The following is a 24,550-nucleotide window of genomic DNA, read 5'->3' as shown; positions in this document are numbered from 1 at the left end:
AAGTTTGACGGAGCTAAGGCTTTTCTCATTCGAGTGAAGAAGGGGGTGGGGCGACCTGGTAGAGGTGAACAAGGTGATGAGAGGCGCAGAGAGAGTGAATAGTCAGAGACTTTTTATCCTATGGCATAAATGGCTATTACATGGCGGCATAATTTTAAGGTGATTGGAGGATGGATAAGAGGATAGAGATGGTAGGTGGTCGGATGGACTGCCAATGGTGGGAGTAAAATTAGACACATTCGGGACATTTAATAGACTCTTGGACAGACACATGGATAGAGTAATACGAAGGTTATGTAGGCCAGTTTGATTTTACAGTCGGATAAAATGTTAGCATAGCAGCATGGCCGAAGGGTCTTGGGCTGAACTGTTCTGTGTTGTGTGTTCTGTCTGGTAAACTGGGTAATAAGCTCAGATCAGTGTAAAAGGATATGGCATTCAGGAGGAGCTAGTGAACTGGATACAAAATTTGCTTGATGGTTGTAGACAGAGGGTGATGGGAGACATGTTGTTTTTCTGACTGGAGGCATGTGACCAGCGGTGGAGTGGGTCCCCTGTTGTTTGTTATTTGGATAAATGGTTTGGATGGGAATATTGGTTTCCTGGTAAGTAAGGTTTTTGGGTGACACTGAAATTGGTGGTAAAGTGGACAGTGAAGAAGGTTAACTATGATACAACAGGATGAACAGTACTGCTGGGATAGTGGGCTAAAGAATAGCAGATGGAGTTTAATTAGATAAAGGTGAGGTGTTCTATTTTGGTGAAACAAACCAGGGTGGGACCTGTACAGTTAATGTTCGGGCCCTGGGTAGTGTTGTCTGTCAGAAACCCAGGGATGCAGGTAGACAGTTATTTGAATGTGGTGTCACAGGTAGACAGGCTGGTGAAACAGGCGTTTGGGATGGTTACCTTCATTGGGGAGAGCATTAAGAGTAAGAGTTGGGATGTCATGTTGTATCTGTAAAAGACATTGGTGGGGCAACCATTAAAACATTGTTGATCAGTGGGAAGAACTCCTCTGGTTCACTTACGTCCTTTAGAGAAGACCATCTGACATTCTAACCTGGTTTGGCCTGCACGTGACACCAGACCCACAGCAATATGGCTGACTCTGTGCTATACTCTGGGTAATTAGCAGTGGGGCAAAGAATGTTAGTCCCGGCAGTGACAACCACATCTCATGACTGAATAAATAAAAATCCATATGTCCCTCCCTACCTCTGCAAACCCCTCCAGCTGGCTTTGTAACACCATTCAGGCCCTGACCACTCCCTGTAACACTCTCACCACCTCGAGCACCTTCACCTTTCCCTGTTCCTATTGTGTCAATAAACCCTGACCATGGTTCCCCTTCGCACTGCCCTCCTCCTGCTAGTATACCCTTTGCAATCTATTTAACATTTACTCCTAAAACACTCTCTCACTTCAGGATTTTAAGTACTTTTTGGTGATCCTCTCAGCCTCATAATCTAGTATGATCCCTTTTGTCCTGAGTGCGGGACCAGTGGGGATTTCTTGCTGTGGTTTATACTGTTTCAGTGGAATGTCCTTCTGTTGAGCGTTTTACACTGTTCCTTCAAATGTTTTCTGCTGTCCATTTACAGACACATGTCTCAGTCTGTTTAGCCTGTTTACCGTGGTCATTTGTCCTCTCACACACATGTAATTGGCTTTTTTTGTTTCTAGTTGTAGCTTGTCCTCTGTGAATCCCTTTAAAACTTTATATTTCTTTAAACTGCACTTTATTACAATTTCCCGAAGGATCTCTCCAGGTGATATTACTCATTCACTAAGTTTCATTACACGGTCACTCTGCGATAGTTATGTCCCTTAACAGTTGCACAATGCGTTTTTCAAAGAAACACTGAAAAAATATATAACCGAAGTCCTATTCCAATATCAATGTTGACCGTGTGTTGTCCCAGATTATACGAATATTGAAGTTTTCCAAACTTATCACATTGCCTTTGTTAAAAAATTCCAACGAGTCCCTGTGTAATGCAATGATGACCAATGGTATACTGTTCAGTGGCTAAAACTGTTCTGCTGCTTGTGTCCTTGGCAAGTAGTAATTTACATTCAGACTGACTCGACTTCATGATCTGCAGCCAAATGCTTTCTCTGTAATGCCTTTGGTATCCATAATTTTTAGTGTTACCCATTTTTCCTGAGTTTCTGCAAGATTGTGAACCATTGAAAATTTTTGTTCACCCTGTATCCATGTCTCCCTGGTGTCTAAATCTCTTTTATCTCTGTGTCACAAATCCATCTACCTTATTACAGTGACGTTGTCCATTTTAAAAAAACATAACTTACTCTTTACCACAATTTTCTGTCACAAATCTTTTCGCTGATGTACAATTTTAGTTAAACTCTGTCCCTTCCTGTTCCTTTCTGCTTGTCTTCAGCCACATCCCTATGCTGTTCCGTTGCTTCACCTTTTCTCTTTGGATTTGGAAAGTTCCTTTCACCTGAACCCTGTCCCAGCATCCTCTCTGTAAGTTGAAAGCCCTGTCCATAAACCTACCGACGTGATTGGCCAGGACCCGGGTCCCAGCACGGTTCCAGTGGGACCATCCGAATGGATTATTTATTAAATCAGGTTTGGGATGTGGGTGTCTCTGGCTGACCAGCCGTTCTTGCCCAGTCCTAGCTGCCCTTGAACTGAGTAACTTGCTTGGCCTCTGAAGAGGGTAATTGGGAGGCAAATACTTTGCTGTGGCCAAGTCGTGCAGAAAACGTGAGGGTGGACAGATGTCCTTTTCTGAATGACATAGCAGCCTGGGATACATTTCCCTGGGCACTGGGGATTTCTCCACCTTTATGCCTGTGAAAACATTTAATACCTCCTCCTTATTGATCTTAACATATTCTGGAACCTCAGCATCCCAACTGAAATCCCCGGCGACAATGTCTTTCTCCTGTGTGTATACAGGTGGGAAGTATTCATTGAAGACCTCACCTGCTTTCTCTGACTCCATGCACAGATTGACCCTTTGGTTTCTCACAGGCCTCCCTCTTTCGCTGGGAATCCTCTGACTCTCACGATGCTGATAAAATACTTGTGGCTTTTCCGCAATTGTATCTGCCAAATATATTTCATGACCATTGTTTGTCCCTCATTTTCCACAATCCCCTTGCACTCTCTATACTTGTGAAGGGCTTCACCTGATTTTATTGCACTGTATTTTCTTTATCAAACTCACGACATCACTTGATCAGTATTCCCTGGACTTGCTGCCTTTACTATTCACTCTTCAAGGAGCACACTGGCCCTGTGGTCTCACTGCATCACTTTAAACTACTCCACTTTCCTAACATGGACCCAACTGCAGGGAGTTCCTCCCAGTCTATATTTGCCAGATCCTCTGTAATGATTGTGATATTGATAGGAGGCACAGTTGTGAGGGGGACAGACAGGAGACTGTGTGGCTCCAGAAGAGACCCCAGGATGGTGTGCTGCCTCCCGGGTACCAGGGTCAAGGATGTCTCTGAGTCGTTATTGAACATTATGAAGGGGGAGGGTGAACATCCAGAGGTCATTGTGAACATTGGTCCACATGACAGAGGTAGACAAAGGGATGGGGTCCTGTGAAATGAGTACAGGGAGTCAGGTGAGAAGTTAAAAAAGCAGGATATTGACCTTAATGATCTCCAGATTACTCCCAGTGCCAAGTGCCAGTGAGGATAGAAATAGAAAGGTAGGCCGGATGGATGTGTGACTGAGGAGCTGGTATAGTGGGCAGGGTTTTCAGTTCTTGGGTCATTAGGATCTCTTCTGGGGTAGAGGGGACCGGTACAAAGGGGATGGTTTCCACTTGAAGCAAAGGGGCACAAGTATCCCAGGGAGGAGATTAGCTTGTGTTACCCAGGAGGATTTAAACTAGTTTGAGACTCTGAGTGAGAGAGGGACCATCAAAAACTCAGGGGAAATACATCAGCCATCAAGAGCAAGTTACCTATTCAGGATATCCAGGGGCACAGTCGAGGGAGGGAAAGATATCTGGTTTAAATGGCATTTATTTCAACACACGAGGCCTGACTGGTAAGGCAGACGAGCTCAGAGCATGGATTAGCTCTGGGGACTGGGATATTATAGCCATAATAGAAACATGGCTGAGAGAAGGGCAGGACTGGCAGCTCAGTGATCTCAGGATACAGAAACTACAGACGTGACAGAGGGACAAGTAAGTGAGGAGGGGGAGTTGTCCTTTTGATTAGGAAGGACATAACAGCTGTGCATCGAGACAATTCTGTTAAGCAGTCATCAAATGAGGGCATAAATTTATACGCTAGAAACAAAGAGGGGATGGTCAGTCTGCTGGGATCGTGTTCTAGACCCTCAAATAGCCAGCGGGTACGAGAGGAGCAAATGTGTAGTGAGTTTGCAGGTACCTATAAAAATAATAGAGTAGTATTGGATGGAGATTTTAACTTCCCCTGGATTGGCTGGGTCACCCAGAGTGTAAAAGGCCCACACTGGGTGGAATTTGTAAAATGTGTCCAAGAAAGTTTCCTCAATCAAGACGTAGAGGGCGCTATGCTACTCAGGCGGGTGCAACACTGGACCTCTCCTCAGAAAATGGTGGGCGGCACGGTGGCATAGTGGGCGGCACGGTGGCACAGTGGTTAGCACTGCTGCCTCACAGCGCCAGATGACCCAGGTTCAATTCCCGCCTCAGGCGACTGACTGTGTGGAGTTTGCACATTCTCCCCGTGTCTGCGTGGGTTTCCTCTGCGTGCTCCGGTTTCCTCCCACAGTCCAAAGATGTGCAGGTCAGGTGAATTGGCCATGCTAAATTGCCCTTAGTGTTCGGTGTAGGGGAATGGGTCTGAGTGGGTTGCTCTTCGGCGGGGCGGTGTGGACTTGTTGGGCCGAAGGGCCTGTTTCCACACTGTAAGTAATCTAATCTAAAATAAGGTCAGGCAATTGAGTGAAGCGTCAGTCGGAGAGCACATTGCGTCCAGTCACCACAACTGTCTTTGTTTTAACATAGTTGTGGAAAACGATCAGACGGGTTGACAGATTTAGGTCAAACTGGAACTGGGCCAATATTGGGGCCATTCAGGAGGATCGAGCAGGGGTTGATTGGGTGAAGGTAAAACTCACACAACACTAGGGTATAGTCCAGATGGTTTACAGAGGAACCTCGATTATCTGAACGAGATGGGCGGGCACTATTTCGTTTGGATAATTGATTATTCGGTTAATCGATTCAATACCTTTCCTCTGGGGCTCGGAGTTTTCAGTCCAGTCTGCTCCCTGTTCCGGTGACTCGGCAGCAGCAAGCCATGGACGAGCCCCCACACCCTGCCAAACCCCAAAAACACACCCCGCTCGCCTCCAAACCCATCCAACACCGCCCCCACCCGCCACTCAACGTCAACCCCCCAAACCGACCCAACAGCGAATCCTGCCCCCAAAACCGTCTGACACCACCCTCCACTCGCCGCCTGCCCCCAACTCTCAGACACATCCTACATCACCCTCAGCCCATCCCCAAACCCATTCAACACCGCCCCCCCGCCCACCACACCCACCGTCCAATCCATGTCCACACCCATGCCCCCGTAAGTGTTACCTAGGTAAGCGGATAGTGAAGAAGGTGTTTGGTTTGCTTGCCTTTATTGGTCAGAGCATTGATTATAGGAGTTTGGAGGTCATGTTGCAGCTGTACAGCTCACTGGTTCGGGGACTTTTGGGATATTGCATGCAGTTCTCGTCTTTTTCCTATTGGAAGGATGTTGTGAAACTTGAAAGTGTTTAGAAAAGTTTTACATGGATGTTGCCAGGATTGGAGGATTTGTGCTATTGGGAGAGGCTGAAACGACTGAAACTGTTTTCCCTGGAGTGTCAGAGGCTAAGGGGTGATGTTCTTGAGGTTTATAAAATCATGAGGGGCATGGATAGGACAAACAGACAAGTTCTTTTCCCTGGGGTAGTGGAGACCAGAAATAGCAGGAGTAGATTTAAGGTGAGAGATGAAAGATTTAAAAGGGACCTAAGAGGCAACCTTTTCACGCAGAGTGTGGTTATGTAGGGAATGTACTGCCAGAGGAAGTGGTGGAGTCTGGTACAATTGCAGCATTCAAAAAGCATCTGGATTGGTATATGAATAAAAAGGGTTTATTGGGATATGGGCCAAGTGCTGGCAGATGGGACGAGATTAGGAAAGGATATCTGGTCGGCTTGGACGAGTTGGACCGAAGGGTCCGTTTATGTGCTGTACGTCTCTAGGTCTCTCTGGCTCTAAATGGTTTCCACTGTTCATTTACAGCCTGACATTTCAGTCTGTTTCCCCTATTTACCTTGGTCAGTTCTCTCTCAAAATCATATAATGGGCTTTGTTACTGATGCTCGGGTGTGATTTATGGTCACTTTAAAATGTCATAATCTCTTTGAATTCCGGTATAATTTCTTGGAGTATCTCGGTGTGATATTACTCATTCACTCAGCTTCATCACCCAAAGATTGATTTGAGATAGTTACATCCCTAGCTATTTGCACAATGTGTTATTCAAAGAAACACTGACAAAAACATTCAAGGAGGATCTCGGATAATATCACTCTTGCCAATGTGTCTGTCCCAGATTATACAAAGATTGAAGTCTCCAAAAATTATCACACCACCTTGGCTACAATTTCTAATGAATTCCTGTTTAATGCAGGGATGAGCAATGAAATACTGCAAGGCAGCATAAAAACTGTTATCCTGCTTGTGTTTTTGACACATAGCACCCAGAATTTGTATTCGGGCTGATTCAGCTGCATAATCTGAGACCAAATGCTTTCTCTGTAATGCCTTTGTTATCCATTAGTGTCAGGGGTCTCCCATCTTGCTTTTCCATTCTGCCTGAGATCCTGTACGGTTGTTTACTGTTGAATATTGATGTACCACCTTTTGTTCACCCTGTAATCATGTCTGTCTGGTGACTAAGTCTCATTTATCTCTGTGTCCCAAGGCTATTTCCTTATTGTAGATACTTTGTCCATTCCAAATCAAAACAACATTATAATTTCCTCTTCCCCACAATGTCCTGTCACAAACCGATTCATTGATGTACAGTTTTAGTTAAACTCTGTCCCTTCCAGTTCCGAGGCTTCACGTTTTCTCTTTGGATTTGGAAAGCTCCTTTCATCTGAACTATGTCCTTGCACCCTCCATGTCAGTTTAAAACCCTGTCCATAAACCTACCGACATGTTTGGCCAGGACACTGCTCCCACCAGTGTTGATTTTAAATCACCCATGGGATGTTGCTGTCTCTGGCTGGCCAGCATCGCATGCCCACCCTGACCAGCCTTCGAGCTGAGTGGCTTGTCAGATCATTACAGTGGGAATTTGAGCGTCAATCCCATTCCTCTGGGTCTGGATTCATATGTAGGCCAGACTGGCAGCCTAGAACAGATTTGCTTACTGAAAGGGTATTATTAAGTGGTTAGATGGGTATCCCTGACTCTGGCATTAAATTAGGAAAGGATATCTGGTCGGCGTTAAATTCGGGATGAACAGTCTAGTGAGAGTAACACAAGGTCATTGCCTGGTCCACTGATAGCTCCCTCATCCCTGAGTACTGATCCCAGTACATCTTCCTGACCGTGGTTTGATCCTGATACCTCCCTGCACTCTGGTGATATCCCTCAGTCTCTCTCCATGTGGTATCTGTCACTGTGAGGGTTTAATTGAGGCCGGTGACTGCACCTTTTGCAGCTACTCCAGATCCTAAGCCAACAGAATTCTCCACTCCAGGGAGATGAGGCAACACAGACCAGGGATGGAGACTGGGATTTTCCAGATCTCTGTGGGACTTAGTGCCATTCTCCCTGTGTAACCCTCACTGCATCAGTCTAATTTCCCATTCTGTCTGTTTCTCTATCTCCTGTAGATACTCAGGATGCTCTTGACTCAACAGAATTCCCAATTCCTGTTTCGTCCATCACCACACTGAAGATGGTTGGTCAGCCAGAGAGATGGAGAGTGAGAGCTGGAGCCTTCAGTAAATCCTGCAGTGAGGCAAGATCACTCACAGTGAACAGAGCAGAGTATATTTAAGGGATCGAACTTTGGTCCAGAAGACATGACATAGATACAGTGTTGAAGGGTAAACCCAGAGCATGATGGTCCCAGGCTCAAACCCCACCGTCTTGTTAATTTACATCTCTGCTGTACTGAGCCTTCCTGTGTCAATACAGTAGGTTGACAGTTATCAATCCAGGCCTGTGCTGTCTTAGTGAGGATCAGTTCAACAGAGGGGAAAGCAGGCCTCCCTCAAGGAGATGGTATTGAAACATGGGATCTTTCTGTTCTATCTTCCCTCCCCACGCTGTCTCTTGTCATGTGATAGAGTCAGACAGCAAGGAAACATGCCTTTCGGTCTAACTTGTTTGTGCCAATGTCTTGAATGCTTGTAATTCCCAGAAGTTTTCCTATTTCTGTAACCTCCACCCCTCCCAAATTCCCACTGTATATTTGAAACCTACTCCGATGCTGATGACTCTCCCTGTATGTAAATTGCTCCAATGTCGATAACATGCCCAATCTCAATAATCACTCAGTTCAATAATTCCCATTTCTGTAGTTTTGCACAATACTTACAGTGTCCTTGTCTCTGTAAAATCCTCCAGCCTGGAGCAAAATACCCACCTGTGGACCTTCCTCAAGCCCCAAGAAAACATGATATCACTGTAACCTTCTGCAGGCCCGATCACACTCCTGCCTCCTGGCCTATAGCACCACACGACCACAGTAACCTTCTCTCAACCCTACCCACCTCCTTACCGATAGGAACACCTCCAGACCCTTTTCAAGCCACAGCAGCACTCCACATCTTTGTTTGCTCGTCCACTCCCTACAGTCCTCCTCCCAGCACCTCAAACACTCTCTCTTTGTGTAATTCTACAATTTGGGCAGCACGGTGGCTCAGTGGTGAGCACTGGTGCCTCACAGTGCCAGGGACCCAGGTTCGATTCCAGCGTTAGGTGACTGTCTGTCTGTGTGGAGTTTGATCCTTCTCCCTGTGTCTGCGTGGGTTTCCTCCAGGTGTTCCAGTTTCCTCCCACAGTTCAAAGATGTGCAGGTCAGGTGAATCGGCCATGTTAAATTGTCCATAGTGTTAGGTGCATTGTCGGAGAGAAGTGGGTCTGGGTGGATTACTCTTTGGAGAGTTGGTGTGGACTTGTTGGGCCGAAGTACCTGTTCTCATGCTGTAGTGAATCTAATCTAAACTCTCCCTCTGCGTTCCATATTACTGCAGCTAAATATATCCCTCTATCCATAATCAGCCCCAACCCCTTCAAACCTCCGAGTCTGTGTGAACTCCCACACTCCACCATCCCTCCTTTACTGTGCAACCTTTTCCATTCCTGAAGCACTCTGAAAATGTGGACATCCTACAAACCTCCCTATCTGCGTAATCCTCCCAGGACACTGTAAAACCCCCGATCTGTGGAACCAGCTCCAATGCTTGTGACTCTCCCGATCAGTTTCTATAAGACTTACTATCTATGTAACATCCTCCCGTCGCTATCACCCGTCCTGTCAGTGTAAACTCCTCTAGTCTCCCCACCAATCTAATCATCTCCATAACCTTCTCCAGCTCTTACACCCCTATCTGTGTAAACGTTACACTTCCCTACAACCATCCCTAAAGCAGAAACCTCCTCCAGTGTCTGTAATACTCCCTATCTGTGTTCGTGTCTCCAGGATCTATTGCTGTTCCTGTCTCTGTAAGCTCTTACAGATTGTACAGCTTTCCGGTCCATATTCTTTCCAGAACCTCAGCATCTGACATCAACAAAAGTCTTCATTAACTACAGCCTTCCATATCTCTGTTCTTTCCTCAATTCTATACAACTCTCTTAATCTCTGTAAGTAACACAATTCCATAAAATACCCCATGCCTGCGTAAACTGACGCAATCCGACAGTGAGAAGCCTCACTGACCTTTTGATCACCTGTTGTCCCTTCAGATCTCCCTGTATCTTCCCTGACTCCATTGAAGAGAGCCCGTCTCATGTTATAACTCCTCTAACTTATATGTTCCTCCCCATCTCTGTGATATTCTTCAGTTACTGCAATTCTCATTCTTTATCTCCAGAGCTTCCAATCCCCCCGATTGATGTAAGGTTTTGATCCCTTGCAGCATGTTTAACACCTGGAGCAGCCTCCAACTCCTCAACGCATCCTGTCGCTGTAACCTCCTCAAATACTACAGCTCACTGTCTTTGTAATATCTTCCAGTATCTGCAACCCTCTCGATGTTTGTAACCCACTCCAGAACAGCACTCCACATCTCTGTGTAACTGATGGGAATGCTGTAAACCTGCCTTCATAGTCCTCAGTAACTCTCTGAACTTCTGCAGCCCTACAACCCTCAGTATCTCTGGCTCCTCCAATCCCTACACTTCTCCCTGGCTGTGTGAACTGATCCAGCCCCTTCAAACCTCCCTATCTCACTCACTCCTGCAGCTCCAACTCTTGTCCATGTCAGTGTAATTCCCAGCACCAACAATCCTCCCAGTCTCTATAAACTCCTGCAGCTCCAACTGCCACCCCTACCTGTGTACTCTCCAGTCCCTCCAATCCTCCCTTTCTCTATAAACTCCTGTAGCTCCAATACCACCCCATCTGTCTACTCTCCAGTGCCTCTGTGTAATCTCTCGTCCCTATATTCCTCCCAATCTCTGTAAATCCTTCAGAACTGATAATCCTGTAACTCTACTTGACATCTTTCAGCCCGATAACCACCTGATCTCAAATCACTGAACTCTGTAACATCCTCCAGTCTCTACAGCCCAGTTTTTCTCTCTTAGCTTGTCTGGTAACTGTATTCCCCTTCATCTCCGGTTACAGATCCTTGCACAGTGAAACAATGTCTCAGTACCTAATCTGTAAGAACACAAGAATCTTTGGTGTATCAATAAATTTGCCTCATTTTCTAAATTTTAATGACTGCAAGTTCAACCTTCTCCACCTCTTTTTATCAATATCCCTCCGTTTTGATGATCAGCCTGGTGAACCTTCTCTGCGCTGCCTCCAATACAAGGATATTTTCCCTCCAGATAGGGCACCAAACCTGTTCACTGTATTCTCCGTGCGGGCTGACAGGAGTCTTCTATAGTTGTTACAAGCCTTCACTATTTTTATTCTCCATTCCCTTTGAAATCAATGCCAGCATTCCATTTACATTCTCTGTCATGCTGGCCCTGTATGCTACCTTTCTGAGATTTATACACCAGGATTCCCAAGTTACACCATAGTGTAGCTTTCTGCAGTTGATCTGAAACCAAGAGGTTACAGCAATAATCACGAAAGTACAGGAATATATGTTAAACGATATGCCAGAAATACTAACTGCACAGTTAGAAACCTATGGAATAAGCGCAGTCCATAAGACCATCATGTATAGGGGTAGAATTAGACCATTCAATCCATCAGGTCTACTCCACTATTCGATTGTGTATGAATTGTTTCTCAACCCCATTCTCTCACTCCCTGTAACCCTTGATCTCCTTATTCATCCAGAACCTGCTTATCGCTGAGTAAGATACACTGAATAACTTAGCATCCACAGTCCCATGAGGCAGTGAGTTCCACAGATCCATCACCCTCTGGCTGAATAAATTCCTCCACATGTCTATTCTAAAGGGTCGTCCCTTCACTCTGAAGCTGTGCCCTTGGCCCCTCGTCTCTCCTGCTCGTGGAAACATCTTGCCCCCGTCCACTCCATCCAGGCCCCTCAGTATTCTGTAAGTTTGAATGAGATTCTGCCGCCGCCTCTGAAACTTCATCAAGTGCAGACCCAGAGACTTCACCTGCTCCTCATATGACAAGCATTTCATCCCTGGAATCTTTCTTGGAAACCCATTTCTCGTACCCCTTCACATCCTTTGTCCAGACTCTGAATGAATAACGTGTAGAGTGTAGTCCCAACACTGACCCCTGCGGAGCTCCCCCCATCACCAGTTCCCATCGTGAAAAAGACCCCTTTCTTCACACTCTCTGCCTTGTGCCAACCAGACAAATCCTCTCTCCATGCTCAGCATGCTGTTCTGACAGGGAAATGTCATTTCACACCCACTGCTGGATTTATTTTTCTGTCTGTCTGTAAACAGCAGAGTTTCCCCATTACCTTCCCATCTGTAATTCCCTGAAGAAGGTGGTGGGGAGCTGCCTTCCTGACCCACTGCAGTCCTTTGGGTGTAGGGACAGACTCAGTGCTGGGAGGATGGAGCATGCCTTGGAGGGCACCTTGGAAATGCTGGTATTCCTCTGCACCTGGAGCTCCTGTCCTTCCAGGGTATAGTGGTTCCGGGTTTGTGAAGTGCTGTTGAAAGGGCCTGCCTGAGTGATCTCAGTTCTACTTGTCGATCTTTTCTTCCTTCATTCATGAAGATGAGCTTTGTTGGCTGAGCCAGCATTTATTGTTGATTTGGAGTTGTCCCTGAGAAGGTGGTGGGGAGCTGCCTTCCTGAGCCACTGCATCAGCCGTTGGAACTGTAGTTATCTGTGTCCCCTCCAGCAGGCGCTACAACACTCCTCATGTCTCTAACTGCAAACAGACAATGCAGCTCTCCCTTTTATATCTGACATCCTCCCTGACTTATAACTCTTATAGTTCCTCACACTATCTCACCTCATCCATTCCCATCTGTGCCTGAGATCTCTAAAATTTCTTTATTCTTGTTTAAATTTCTGATCACCTCAACTCTATCCCTTTTTAAATTTGTAAACCCTTAAGCTTCTGTAACTCTCCACATAACTGTATTCAATGACAGCACAGGTTCCCTTCCTAAATCTCTATAATTACAATGGTTGCGTGTGCTAAATTGGGACGTTTCATCCTCCTTATCCATCTAAGAACTTCCAGCCCCTATAATCCCATATTTGGAATGCTCCCATTCTCTGCACCTCCTCATGTCCTGAGGGTCCTTGAACACCACAAGTGCTCCAAAAGTTTATATTCTGCCCAGTTGCTGCAAGTCTTCTCGCTCTGTAACATCCAACAGTCTCCAGTAGCATACGACACTTGCTGGCTGTCAATTTGTATTTGCTGAAGTCTACACATCTCTGTGAGCAGCTCAGAAAAAGCCCTTTTGACTCTACAAAGCTCCGTCATGATCAATCCACCATCTCTCTATTTCCCTTGCCTTCTTCAATGTCTGAAACTCTCACTGTATCTTCCAGCAAACTTCTTTAGTTGCTGCAGGTCTGCCTAGCTCCCCAGATAACCTGTTCCATCCCATACAGCTCGCTCAATCACTCTAACAGCCTCTGCTCTGTCTAATCCTCCTCTTTTCCACTGTCCTCCAGGCACAACAGCAATCCTATAAGAGAGCAGTGCGGAATGGGGTGTTATAAACCTCAGCTGAGGCTTGAGGCCTACCATTACCTGGGAGTCACAAATGGAGGGAACCTGAGAGAGAGCAGCACAAACCGGGAGAATATACATCCGCAATGAGAATCGAGGCCAACTGGGACTTGGAGTTGGAGAAACAGCAGAGCAGGAGCCTCGAAACCAGCACCGAATCACAGAGGGAGTGACCATGTGACAGAACAACTTGGAGCAGGAGCATGAGGCTAACTCACACCTGGGAGTTACAGAGGCAGCAAAGTGGGAGGATATAAATCAACACTGAGGATCAAGGCCGAATCGTGCCTGGGAGTCACAGAGACGGTGACCCTGTGAAGGAGCAGAGTGGAGTGGGAGCTGGAGGATTACATGTACCTGGGAGTAACAGAGACAACTTCCTGCTGCTGGGACCTGCCTGCACTGAGTTTGAAAGAAATGCAAGAGCCATCACAGAAAAACCTGCAAGTTCATTGGCTGATAAATACACCGGTATTAGCAACTGTCAGTTAATTGCTGTAAGTTAGCAATTTTTTTTAACTTCTGAAATAAGGGTTGAGCACAGAAATAAGAGGGAGAAGTGAAATTGTGAGCCAAGAATAAATTCAAAGTTTGGGAGAAGATTTGTAGCTCGGGTGCTTGTTGTTGTGGTTCTGTTTTAGGTAGATGAGAGTGTGACTGGAACGATGATGCAGCAGGAAGGGCTTCAGCTTCCTGGGGCATTGGGACTGGTTCTGGGGAAGGCAGCAACTGGACAAGCTGGATGAGCTAATGTGACAGAGCTGGGACTGAATTCATTGCGGGCTGCGTGGGAGGGATTGAAAATAACTTGATGTGTGCTTAGGATCCAAAAAGGAATAGTAGAAGAGATTACCAGGATTCTCAAAATAATGGGAGTGACAGTTGGTACTAATTTACAGCAACAAGTTAATTAGTGGAAGATGAAGAAAGGAAGCCTTAATCTGAGGTACTCTGCAGGAACATAAATACTCGGAATGTAGGGAGTTACAGATGTAGATTAGTGTGTGGAAATCTGATGTACTGATCACCGAGAGCTGGCTCAAGGAATGGCAGGACTGGGTGTTAAATATTGCTGAGTATAAAGGATTCCAAAATGATAGAAGGGAAGGGAAAGAATGAAGGTAGAAGTATTGGTTTAGATTAGCATTAGTTAAGGTGTCCAAGAGAAAGAGGATCCATCCAAGGACAGAATTTGGCTGGAGCTACAGAACAAAAAGTATGCAATTAAACTGTGAGGTGCAGTCTGTCTGCCAGGAACCAAAAAAATGATGGAGACAATAAATACGCAGGATCATTTGAGAGCGATGACAATACTACAGATTAGTTATACTGAAAAAATTAATGTTTCCAGATATAGACAGAGATACTGGTGGTGAAGGTTCACGAGGGTCAAGTGTTCCTGGATTACCTGGAGGAGAGCTGACTGCAGGAGTATGTATCCAACCCAAGAGAGGATGTACTATTGGATCTGGTCCTTGGGAAAGAGGTGGGGCAAGTGGATCCACTGTCGGTAGGGGATGGTTTTGGGGCGCAGCGATCATTTTATTGTAAAGTTCAGGATATTGGTAGCGAATGAAATGCAATAATTGAGAGTGAGAAACATTAGTTGACTGACAGCAGTCTTCAATGGGACAAGAATGAAGCTGGGAACTTTTCAACAAGACCAGTGAAATGGTAGCGTTAAATAGTGTGAACCAGATCAGATGGAGATGGGGCTGTGGTGTGACCACGACAGACCTGGAGAATCAGATCTTTTCCCCATTTTTACAGGAAGGATAAACAGGCCAACACAGTGAAGTAGCATTGTGTATAAAGGATGGGATCAGTATTATTGTGATGCTCATCAATTTACACACTGCTCCTCTCTGCCCTAACGCCTCATCCCTGCGTATTAATCCTATCAGATGTTGGTCACCTTTGCAAACTTCAGAAAATAGCACAGTATAGAGGAGATACCTCTGTCCACTGTCTGCGTTGGACAAGATGTAACGTTGTTTTTTAAAGCCCAAGTTCTGTCTCCCCAGACAGTGTAGGACTTCAGGTGCAGATTCCAACACCTTTTTAAAATGGTTTGAGAGTTTCTGTCTCTACTCCGCTTCCATGTGTGACTCCCAGATCCCGACCATACTCTGGGTGAAAGCACAACTTTCCTCATCATGTCTCCACTATTTCAACCACATACATTAAGTATTCGCCACAGGTAACTGAGCTCTCCAACGGGAGCAAGGTATTCTCTCCCTTTCTATCCAGGCTCCTGACATTATGTGCACCCCAATCAAATCTCCTCTCAGTATCCTCCATTCCAATCTTTCCCCATAACTGCACTTCCACTGTCACAGGGTAACGGATCTCCTCTATTCCCTTTCCAGTCCAGCCTACTTCATTTACCTGCCCACACTGACCATACTCTCATTTATTGTGTATTCCTCTCTCTTGTTGATGTCCCCAAATGCCTTGCCTTGCACTTCTCTGGGTTATTTGCTCCATTCCCCTGGATCCTATAGTTTCTGTTTTTAAACAGTGTGCCATGGGATCTCTCGTCAAATCCAAGAAATTCACATGCAGTTACGGGTTAGTGCCTCAAACCGACACAGTCAGATTAATTACACACGATCTTCCTTGAACAAATCCAAACCGACTGTCCTGGAGTCCATGGGACTTCCTCAGTGACCGTTTATCCACTGTCTCAGAATTCCAGCAGCGACCTATTCAGTCAGTCTCTGGCTCTACACTAAACAAAGTCGCGGTATTAGCCGTTCTCCAGGCCTCCGGCACCATCCCTGCATCCAGTGAGGATTGGATAATGTAGGTAACTATAAGGCCGGGAATTTTCCCCGGCTCCTTTTAACAGTCTGGAACATTGTGTTGCCTCTTTCTAAGGATTTGAATCTCCTGTATATTTGTCCACTCCAAGTTTGTTGCTCCCAATATTTCATCCCTATTTTGATCCAGACAGACAAAGGCCTAACCCATCTTAAGATTGGTCAAGTCTCATTTTAATCAGGTTTTATGGAGGGTTTCTCTCCACAAGGTGAATTGCATTTTCTCATGATACCATCCCCAATCTGCCTCATTAACTACCCTCCCTGCCCGTGTGGTCTTCCTCTCATCTGACACTAACGTGATGATTTTCCCCTTTGTCACAACAACTGCCCTCTGCCTGGATATCCCAGAATGCACCGGCCTCCCTGTTTCCCAGAGCCATCTTTAAAAAGTCATTTTACTCTTGGATTGTGAATCTGAAACTGTCCTGGACATGGCAGAGGGGGTTAAACTGGGGCTTCACTTTGTGGCCAAGCCCCTGAGTTTCTGGTGGACGGCATGGTGCAGGAGAGGGACATTATCTTCCTAAAGGGCTGGCAGGGGAAGCTATGACACCAGACCCTGCCAGCTTCGTCCGAGGCTGATCCCTGGGTCAGTGAGGTACCAGCCGACTGGGTGAATACCCAGCAGTATAGGAAGGAGGTCAGTGACCTTCTCCACTCCACCAGGGTAAGTGCCACCATCTGAAATTCGTGACCTCACCCTCACTCTCTCTCTGTTACTGCACCCACCTCCCACCAAGGCTCATTTTCTCCCACCATCAGTGAATGCAGCACCTTCTCTCAGTCTCTCTGCAATCTCTTCTCTGCCCCTCTGCCCAACTCTGCCTGGTGTTTGTGCTGCCAACTCCCTCACTCAGAACACCTCGACACCTTTCCCCCAACTGTCCCAGCACTAACAGCTGTACCAACCACTTCCATTTCACTAATCCTCCTTGGTAATTCTCACATTCCGGAAGGAATCATCCCACACTAGGGCACAAAGAGCGAAGAGGGATATGGGGCAGCCTAATATTCATCTCCTCACCCCCTCAAGGGGAAGGATCCTGACCCCACCAACCATGAGAGGCTAACTGACCGTGTCCGAGCTCCCGGACTGGGATCTGAGACTCCCCCTGACTCACTGTGCTGGGCACCGTGACTGACCGTGTTCAAGCTCCCGGACTGGGATCTGAGACTCCCCCTGACTCACTGTGCTGGGCACCGTGACTGACCGTGTCCGAGCTCCCGGACTGGGATCTGAGACTCCCCCCTGACTCACTGTGCTGGGCACCGTGACTGACTGGGATCTGAGACTCCCCCTGACTCACTGTGCTGGGCACCGTGACTGACCGTGTTCAAGCTCCCGGACTGGGATCTGAGACTCTCCCTGACTCCCTGTGCTGGGCACCGTGACTGACTGTGGACAATGATATCAAGCTTCCTGGGTTTGTGTCTCTGCTAAACACCAAGACAACACAGCGGATGGGTGAGCCTAGTACATGTAGCCGAGGAGAAACGCTGCTAAAGGCAGGGTAAGGCAAGGCAATAATTCTGTGAGCATTCAAGTCAGTTCAAAGTGAATGCGTACAAACATGGATTGAGCAGCCCAGAGGGACAGCCCATGAGCGGGGTGGGTGTCCCTGAGCACAGTGTCCTTGAAGCAGGATTGTGTGCGTACAAACACGGAGTGAGCAGCCCAGAGGGACAGACCATGAGCTGGGTGTGTGTCCCTGAGCACAGTGTCCTTGTAGCAGCATTGCAATGAGAGTTGTCAGTGCAGCCTGAGCTGCAGCATTGAAGTACAGAAGTGTACTATCAGTGGGTCGGAGATGTGCTGGGATGGTACGGTGAAGCTGGCATGTGTCAGATGTCAGCATTGGTGAGTGTGGAGGACATGCAGCTTCTGTCAGTGCAGTGTCCCCCGGAGACGTTGGTGTCCAAGACAGAAGTCTGCAGGAGCGAGGGTCAAGGTGGCTTCACCAGGTACCAGCTCTGACATTATGTCAAATTCTCAATATTCAGTTTCCCCACATTGGGAAACGATCTGAAGCTGCAAGATGATGAGGGGAGGGATCCACAATAATGTGGCTGTTGATCATCAGTAATCATTCAGTGAGCATCTCGCCACTCCCGTGCTCAAATCTTGTCTGAAAGAACAGTCCAGCACAGGAACAAGCCCTTCAGCCCAGCAAGCCCGCATTGACACAGGATGACCTTCTAAAGATAAAACAAAAGTTTTTGCTCCAATACCCTCTATGTCATTCTGTTCCCTACTTACTCATTCTTGTGCCAAGATCCCTCTGAAACCTTGCTATAGTGGCTTCTTCCCCTCTATCAGTGCATTTCAGGCACTTTCACATTCTGTCTGGAACAGCAAAAAAAACCCTTACCTATCATATCGCCTGAACTTTCTCCCTTTTACCTAAAACCTACGGTCCTGAGTAATTGATATTTGTACTCTGGGTGGGGGGTGGTGGGGGGAAGCCTCTAGCTGTCCTTCTGTCTATGCCTCTGATAATTGTGTAAATATCTATCAGGTAGCCCCATATCCAATGATGCCCATGTGCAAATAAACCATGTGTGTTCAATTTCTCCTTCTGGGTAATACCCTCCAAACCACACAACATCCTCGTAAAACTTTTCCATACCCTCTCCAACACTTCAGCATCGTGTGGCAACTAGTACTGAGCACATAATTCTAAATGTAACTTGAACTAAGTTTCTCTACAGCTGCAATATGACCTGCTAATTTTCATACTGCATGCTCTGATGCTTGTCTGCAAGTTTGCCATCAGTCTTCTTGAACACCCTCTCCACCCGTGTTACCACTTTCAGGGAACTGTGGAGCTGTACACCTAGATCCCTTCGGATGTTGATGCAATCAATAGTTTTTCCATCCACTTTATACTTCTCTCCTGCATTCGACCTTCTAAAATTTATCACGTCACAACTGTCCAGATAAAGTTACATCTGTGTTTTCTCTGTCCAAGTCTGCAGCTGACCTACATCCTGCTGTATTATCTGGCAATCATCCTTACAATCTGCAACTCCGCCAATCTATTTACAGATCTCCAGTCACAAAAACACTGTTCCATCACTACTCTGTCTTCTATGACCAAACAGTTCTCTATCCATCTTACTAACTGACCGCTGATCCCATTTCACTTCACCTTCTGTATGAGCCTGCCATAAGGAACCACACCAAACGACTTGCTAAGGTCTAATTGACCAACATTCAGCCCCATGCCCTCATCAATCAATTTTGTCATTTCCTCAAAACATTCAATTAAGTTTGTGAGACATGATCCTCCCAACGCAACTGCATTGCCTGTTGCTATTAAGTCCATACTAGAGTACTGTTGGAGCTGCACTCATTCAGACAATTGATTATTCCATCATATTCCTGACTTGAACCTTGCAGAGTAGATTAGATTCCCTACAGTGTGGAAACAGGCCCTTTGGCCAAACCAGTCCACATCAACCCTGTGAAGAGTAACCCATGGATACCCAATTCCCTCTGACTAAAACACTTAAAAAATTAGCATGGCCAATTCACCTGGTTTGTGGGAGGAAACCCATGCAGACACGGGGGGGAATGTGCAAACTTCACTCAGAGGATCGCCCGAGGCTGGAATCGAACCCAGGACCTTGGCGCTGTGAGCCACCATGCCACTCTTGATGGTTCCCGTAGAGTGGGACATATGATGGGCCATGATGGTTACTGTACGGTGGGAGGTATTAGATTAGATTAGATTACTTACAGTGTGGAAACAGGCCCTTCGGCCCAACAAGTCCACACCGCCCCGCCAAAGCGTAACCCACCAATACCCCTACGTCTACATTGACCCCTTACCTACCACTACATGGCCAATTCACCTAACCTGCACATCTTTGGAGTGTGGGAGGAAACCGGAGCCCCCGGAGGAAACCCACGCAGACACGGGGAGAATGTGCAAACTCCACACAGTCAGTCGCCTGAGGCGGGAATTGAACCCGGGTCTCTGGCGCTGTGAGGCAGCAGTGCTAACCACTGTGCCACCGTGCCGCCCACAGTGATGGGCCGTGATGGTTACTGTACAGAGGGAGATATGTCGGGCCGTGATGGTTTCTGTACAGTGGGAGGTCTGTCTGGCTGTGAGGTTGAAGAGTGAATGAGCTGTACGGAGTATGATTCTGCTGCTGCCGATGGCCCTCTGCACCTCATGGCTGCATCATCATTAATTATCCAACCTGTTTACAGTCTGTCCCATTCAGTATCATGGGGAGGAGGGTCTGCAAAATGTGAAGGTAGCCCTTGCTCCCCATTGTGGAGTGACCATTCTTACTGATATATGAAATGGAGAGGTGTCTCTGCAGCAGGCAGATCGGTGACGATGTGGTCAATTATATGTTTCCCTTTTATTGATTCCACCATAACCTGCCACAGAGCAGTCTAGCAGCCACAGGATCCAGCATCAATGCTGAGCACTATCATTAGATTGGATTCCATACAGTATGGGAACTGGCCCTTCGGCCCAACCAGTCCACACTGACCCTCAGAAGAGCAACACCCACCTCTCTGACTAATGCATGAACACTTTGGGCAGTTTACCATGACCAATTCACCAGAGCTGCACATCTATGGACTGTGGGAGGAAACCTACGCAGACACAGGGAGAATGTGCAAACTCCACACAGGCAGTTGCCCGAGGCTGGAATCAAAGCTGGGATCCTGGTGCTATAAGGCAGCAGCGCTAACCACCCTATATTGACTATATACCAAGGAGCTGTCCCCCTCTGCCTGGCTATGTCCTGTCAGTGGGACAGAACCTACCAGCGAGGGTGGTGATGTTGCCTGGGACATAGTCCTGTTCACAGAATCCTGCTTGACAGACAATATCTGACTGTTGCTTGATTAGTCCATGGGAAATATATACCAGGTCACTTTCACATTTTCTGTAATGAAGAGTTAATATCACTTTATTTCTTACATATTTTAAAATAAACCAAACATCATTGTTTTTCAGTTGAAAACAATTGAAGGGAACAATAATTGAAATACCAGAGCGCACAGCTAACTATTACACAATTCAGTGACTGTAGTAAACAGCCGATTCATGTTCAGATCAGTGAACACACCATCTCGCAGGCAGCAAAGCTGTTGGAAATGACTTTGAGGAAAAGCCTGAATTCAGACACAGTGTTATTGGGCCTCACCACGACCTCCAAAACACTGGCCATCTCCAAAATCTGTCCAGAGAGCTTTCAAGCTGGAGCTGGGCAGTTACTCACACAATGCCCCACAGTAGACTGGTTAGAGACATACCTGAACAACGGGGAGATGTGAGTGGTTCAGACTGCTCAATGGACTAGCACATGGCGCTGGTCCAGACGCAGCTCAATATTTATAACAACGACCTGTAAACAGCCATGTCTTGCAAGTGTTTACTTGCAAGTCTTCTTGTGTTCCACCTAAACTCTGTAATTCTGAACCTTGGCCCTGATCCTGAATGAAGGTGTTATAAAGGTGATGGTCTCCTGCAGCACATGCCATCTTACATTGAATCCCTCATAAACCACATCCAGTGTATGTTTTCCGCACAATGTCAGTATCCAAACAGAATTGTGCAGCTCCATTGATGGCCAGCGTGATCGCAGCCAAACAACCTTGTGTGTGACTTGAGCTGGTTATTTCTGTGTAAGTGTTTGCAGCTTTGTTCTCATCGTTAACAGCCATTAAGTAAAGTCTCTTTCCTGAAGGTCCGATAGCCTTTCATAATACCAACTTTTAGATTGTCCAATAAGCACAAAATCCAACCATTTATTCAATACACTGTTATAACAACAATATGATGAAAACTCACAGTAAGTAGCATTGAAATGATGAGTCTCATTGCCACTCCCAAGATCAAATTGTTATTAAGTACAAGGACTTTGAAAATATACAATTATTTTCCCTTGTATTAATATTGTTACTAATAGTCGATTCTCCTGCTCCTCAGATGCTGCCTGAACATCTGAGTTTTTTTTCCAGAACCACACTTTTTGACTCTTATCTCCAGCATCTGCAGTCCTCACTTTCTCCCTGCTAATATCCACTCATAATCATTTTCGTGGCAAAAATATCACTGTGTTTAAACATGTTCCAGTCAAATATGAGTACGTTTTCAGTTGCTTCTGTCTATCTCAGAGGTCAGTGATGTGGGATGAAAATGCCAGATTCTGTGGTGCTCAATATGTAGGCCATGCCTCTGAGAGACTGACAGATTGTTTCAAAATATCGTATCCCTTCAGCTGTTCACAACAAGCAAAGTATTGCCTGGACCAAACAGCCTGAGCTCACAAAACCCAGCATTGAATAGGTCTAGACAATTTTTTAAATGTTAATTTATTCATGAAATGTGATTGGGACGGCATTTATTGATAGATAGGGAACTTGAAACAGTGACACTGAAGGAACAGCAATATACTTCCCAATCAGGATGGTAGATGGCTTGGGACAGAAGCGAACATGGTGGGGGTCCCGTGTATCTGCTTCCCTTGTCCTTCTCGATGGTCGGGGGTTTCAGAGGTCTATTGTAAGGAGCCTTGGTAAATTTCTGCAGAGCACCGTGTAGATGTCAGGTATTGCTGCTACTGAGTGTCAGTGTATGAGGGGTGAAGCTGCACTCACACAGGCAAATGGAAGTATTTAATCACACACACATTCAACATGTGTCCTAGCAATAGGGGACAGGCTTTCGGAAATTTTGAGATGAGTAATTCCTGCAGAATTTCTCGCCCCTGACATATTCTTGTAGCCAATATGGGTCAAAAAGTGGCGCTGGAAAAGGAAAAACAGGTCAGGCAGCATCTGAGGTACAGGAGAGTCAATGTTTCAGCATAAGCCCTTTATAGGAATGGGTAATGAAATCATATGGTCAGTCCAGTTCAGGTTAACGGTGAACCCTGCGATATTGCATTTTGTGTGTTAAGTGATGGTGGTGGCATTGAACGTGAGAGGATGTGGTTCAATTTTCCATTGGTAGAAGTAATTGTTGTCTGGCACATGTGTAATGGAAATGGGATTGTCATATTTCCAGGTCATGTTCCATTTGGATAAGGACTGCTTCAGTATCTGAGTAAATCACGAATGGTGTTGAACGTTGCAAAATCATTGGCAAACATCCCCACTTGTGATTTTTCAGTCATTTATGAAGCAGCTGAAAATTATTGGGCCTAGGGCAGAGAGCACTCTTATAGCTCACTGATGCTGTCCCTCTCTCTGAGTTAGGAAGCTTGCTTCTAGTTCCACCTTCTCCAGAGGTGTCTAACAACATATCTAAATGGAATAATATTACAATATCTAACCCAAGGAGCCGAGTGAGGACTTGGTTAGCTCAATCAGTTGGACGGCTAGTTTGTAATGCAGGTTAATACTAACAGTGTGGGTTCAATGCTGCACTGACTGCGGTGACTGAAAAGGGCTGTCCTACCCAACATCCCCCTTACCTGAGGCATTATGACTGTCCAGTTAAACTACCGCCAGTCGTCTTTGTCTAACGAGAGAGCAGCCCTATCATCCTGTAAGAGTATGGTACCTTACTTTACCATTTCTTATCTACAGACTTACTCAAACACCAACACAGGGGAACTGGTATGGAGCTGTCCTGGAACTGAGATGGCTGCTCTCCTCCAACTCCAAACCCAACCACCATCCTTTGTACCAGGTATAACTTCAGTCAGTGTAAACGATTCCTATTTGCTCCAGTTTTGCTGTTAATACTGGATACAACACTTAGTCAAAGGTAGTTATGATGATGTTAAGTGCAGTCACTGTTGCCTCAACTCTAGAATTCAGCTGCGTGGTCTCTTGTTGTACATCGTTAAACCAAGGCTTCAATGAGTCCAAGGGATGAGAGCCCAATCTGAGCTTCAGTGAGCAGGTTGGTGCTGAGGAAGTGCTGCTTGATCCCACTGTGGGTGACATCTTACATCCCTTTATTAACGATAGAGATGAGAGCAATGGGGCAGTCAATGATTGTCTGATGGTTTGTCTGTGTGTGTACAGGACACACCCGGATAGTTTCCCACATTGACAGGTTGATGCCAGTGCTGTATCCCAACAGGAACAGCTTGAATGGAATGTTATCAGGGCCCACAGCCTTTGCATTCCCCATCCCTCCAGCCGTTTGGAATTACCATACACAGTGAATCGAATTAGCTGAAGACTGCCATCTGGAGGAGACTAAAATAGATCCTCCTATCGATACTTCTGTCTGAACATTGTTGTAGTCGTTTCAGCCTGAGCTTTTCTATTGTTGTATTGGGTTCTTCCGTCACTGAGGAAGGTGATATGTGGGGATCCACCTCCTCCAGTGAGTTGTTTGATTGACACCACCATTCAACCTGACTACAT

General features: G+C 46.2%; 1 long non-coding RNA gene across 1 annotated transcript in view; it reads left to right on the top strand.

The window, feature by feature from the left end:
* The window catches only part of LOC140494443 (uncharacterized), an 81,739-nt gene that overhangs the window by 48,648 nt on the left and 8,541 nt on the right, over positions 1 to 24,550 (top strand). Inside the window, exons 6-8 of the long non-coding RNA XR_011963965.1 lie at positions 7,886 to 8,013; positions 13,312 to 13,866; positions 23,759 to 23,861. This is a non-coding gene — a long non-coding RNA (uncharacterized lncRNA). The remainder of the gene's footprint in view (positions 1 to 7,885; positions 8,014 to 13,311; positions 13,867 to 23,758; positions 23,862 to 24,550) is intronic.

The sequence above is a fragment of the Chiloscyllium punctatum genome, chromosome 24, assembly GCF_047496795.1.
Source record: "Chiloscyllium punctatum isolate Juve2018m chromosome 24, sChiPun1.3, whole genome shotgun sequence".
Taxonomy (NCBI): domain Eukaryota; kingdom Metazoa; phylum Chordata; class Chondrichthyes; order Orectolobiformes; family Hemiscylliidae; genus Chiloscyllium; species Chiloscyllium punctatum.
The sequence above is the reverse complement of the archived record's forward strand: the minus strand, read 5'-3'. Positions and strand labels throughout refer to the sequence as shown.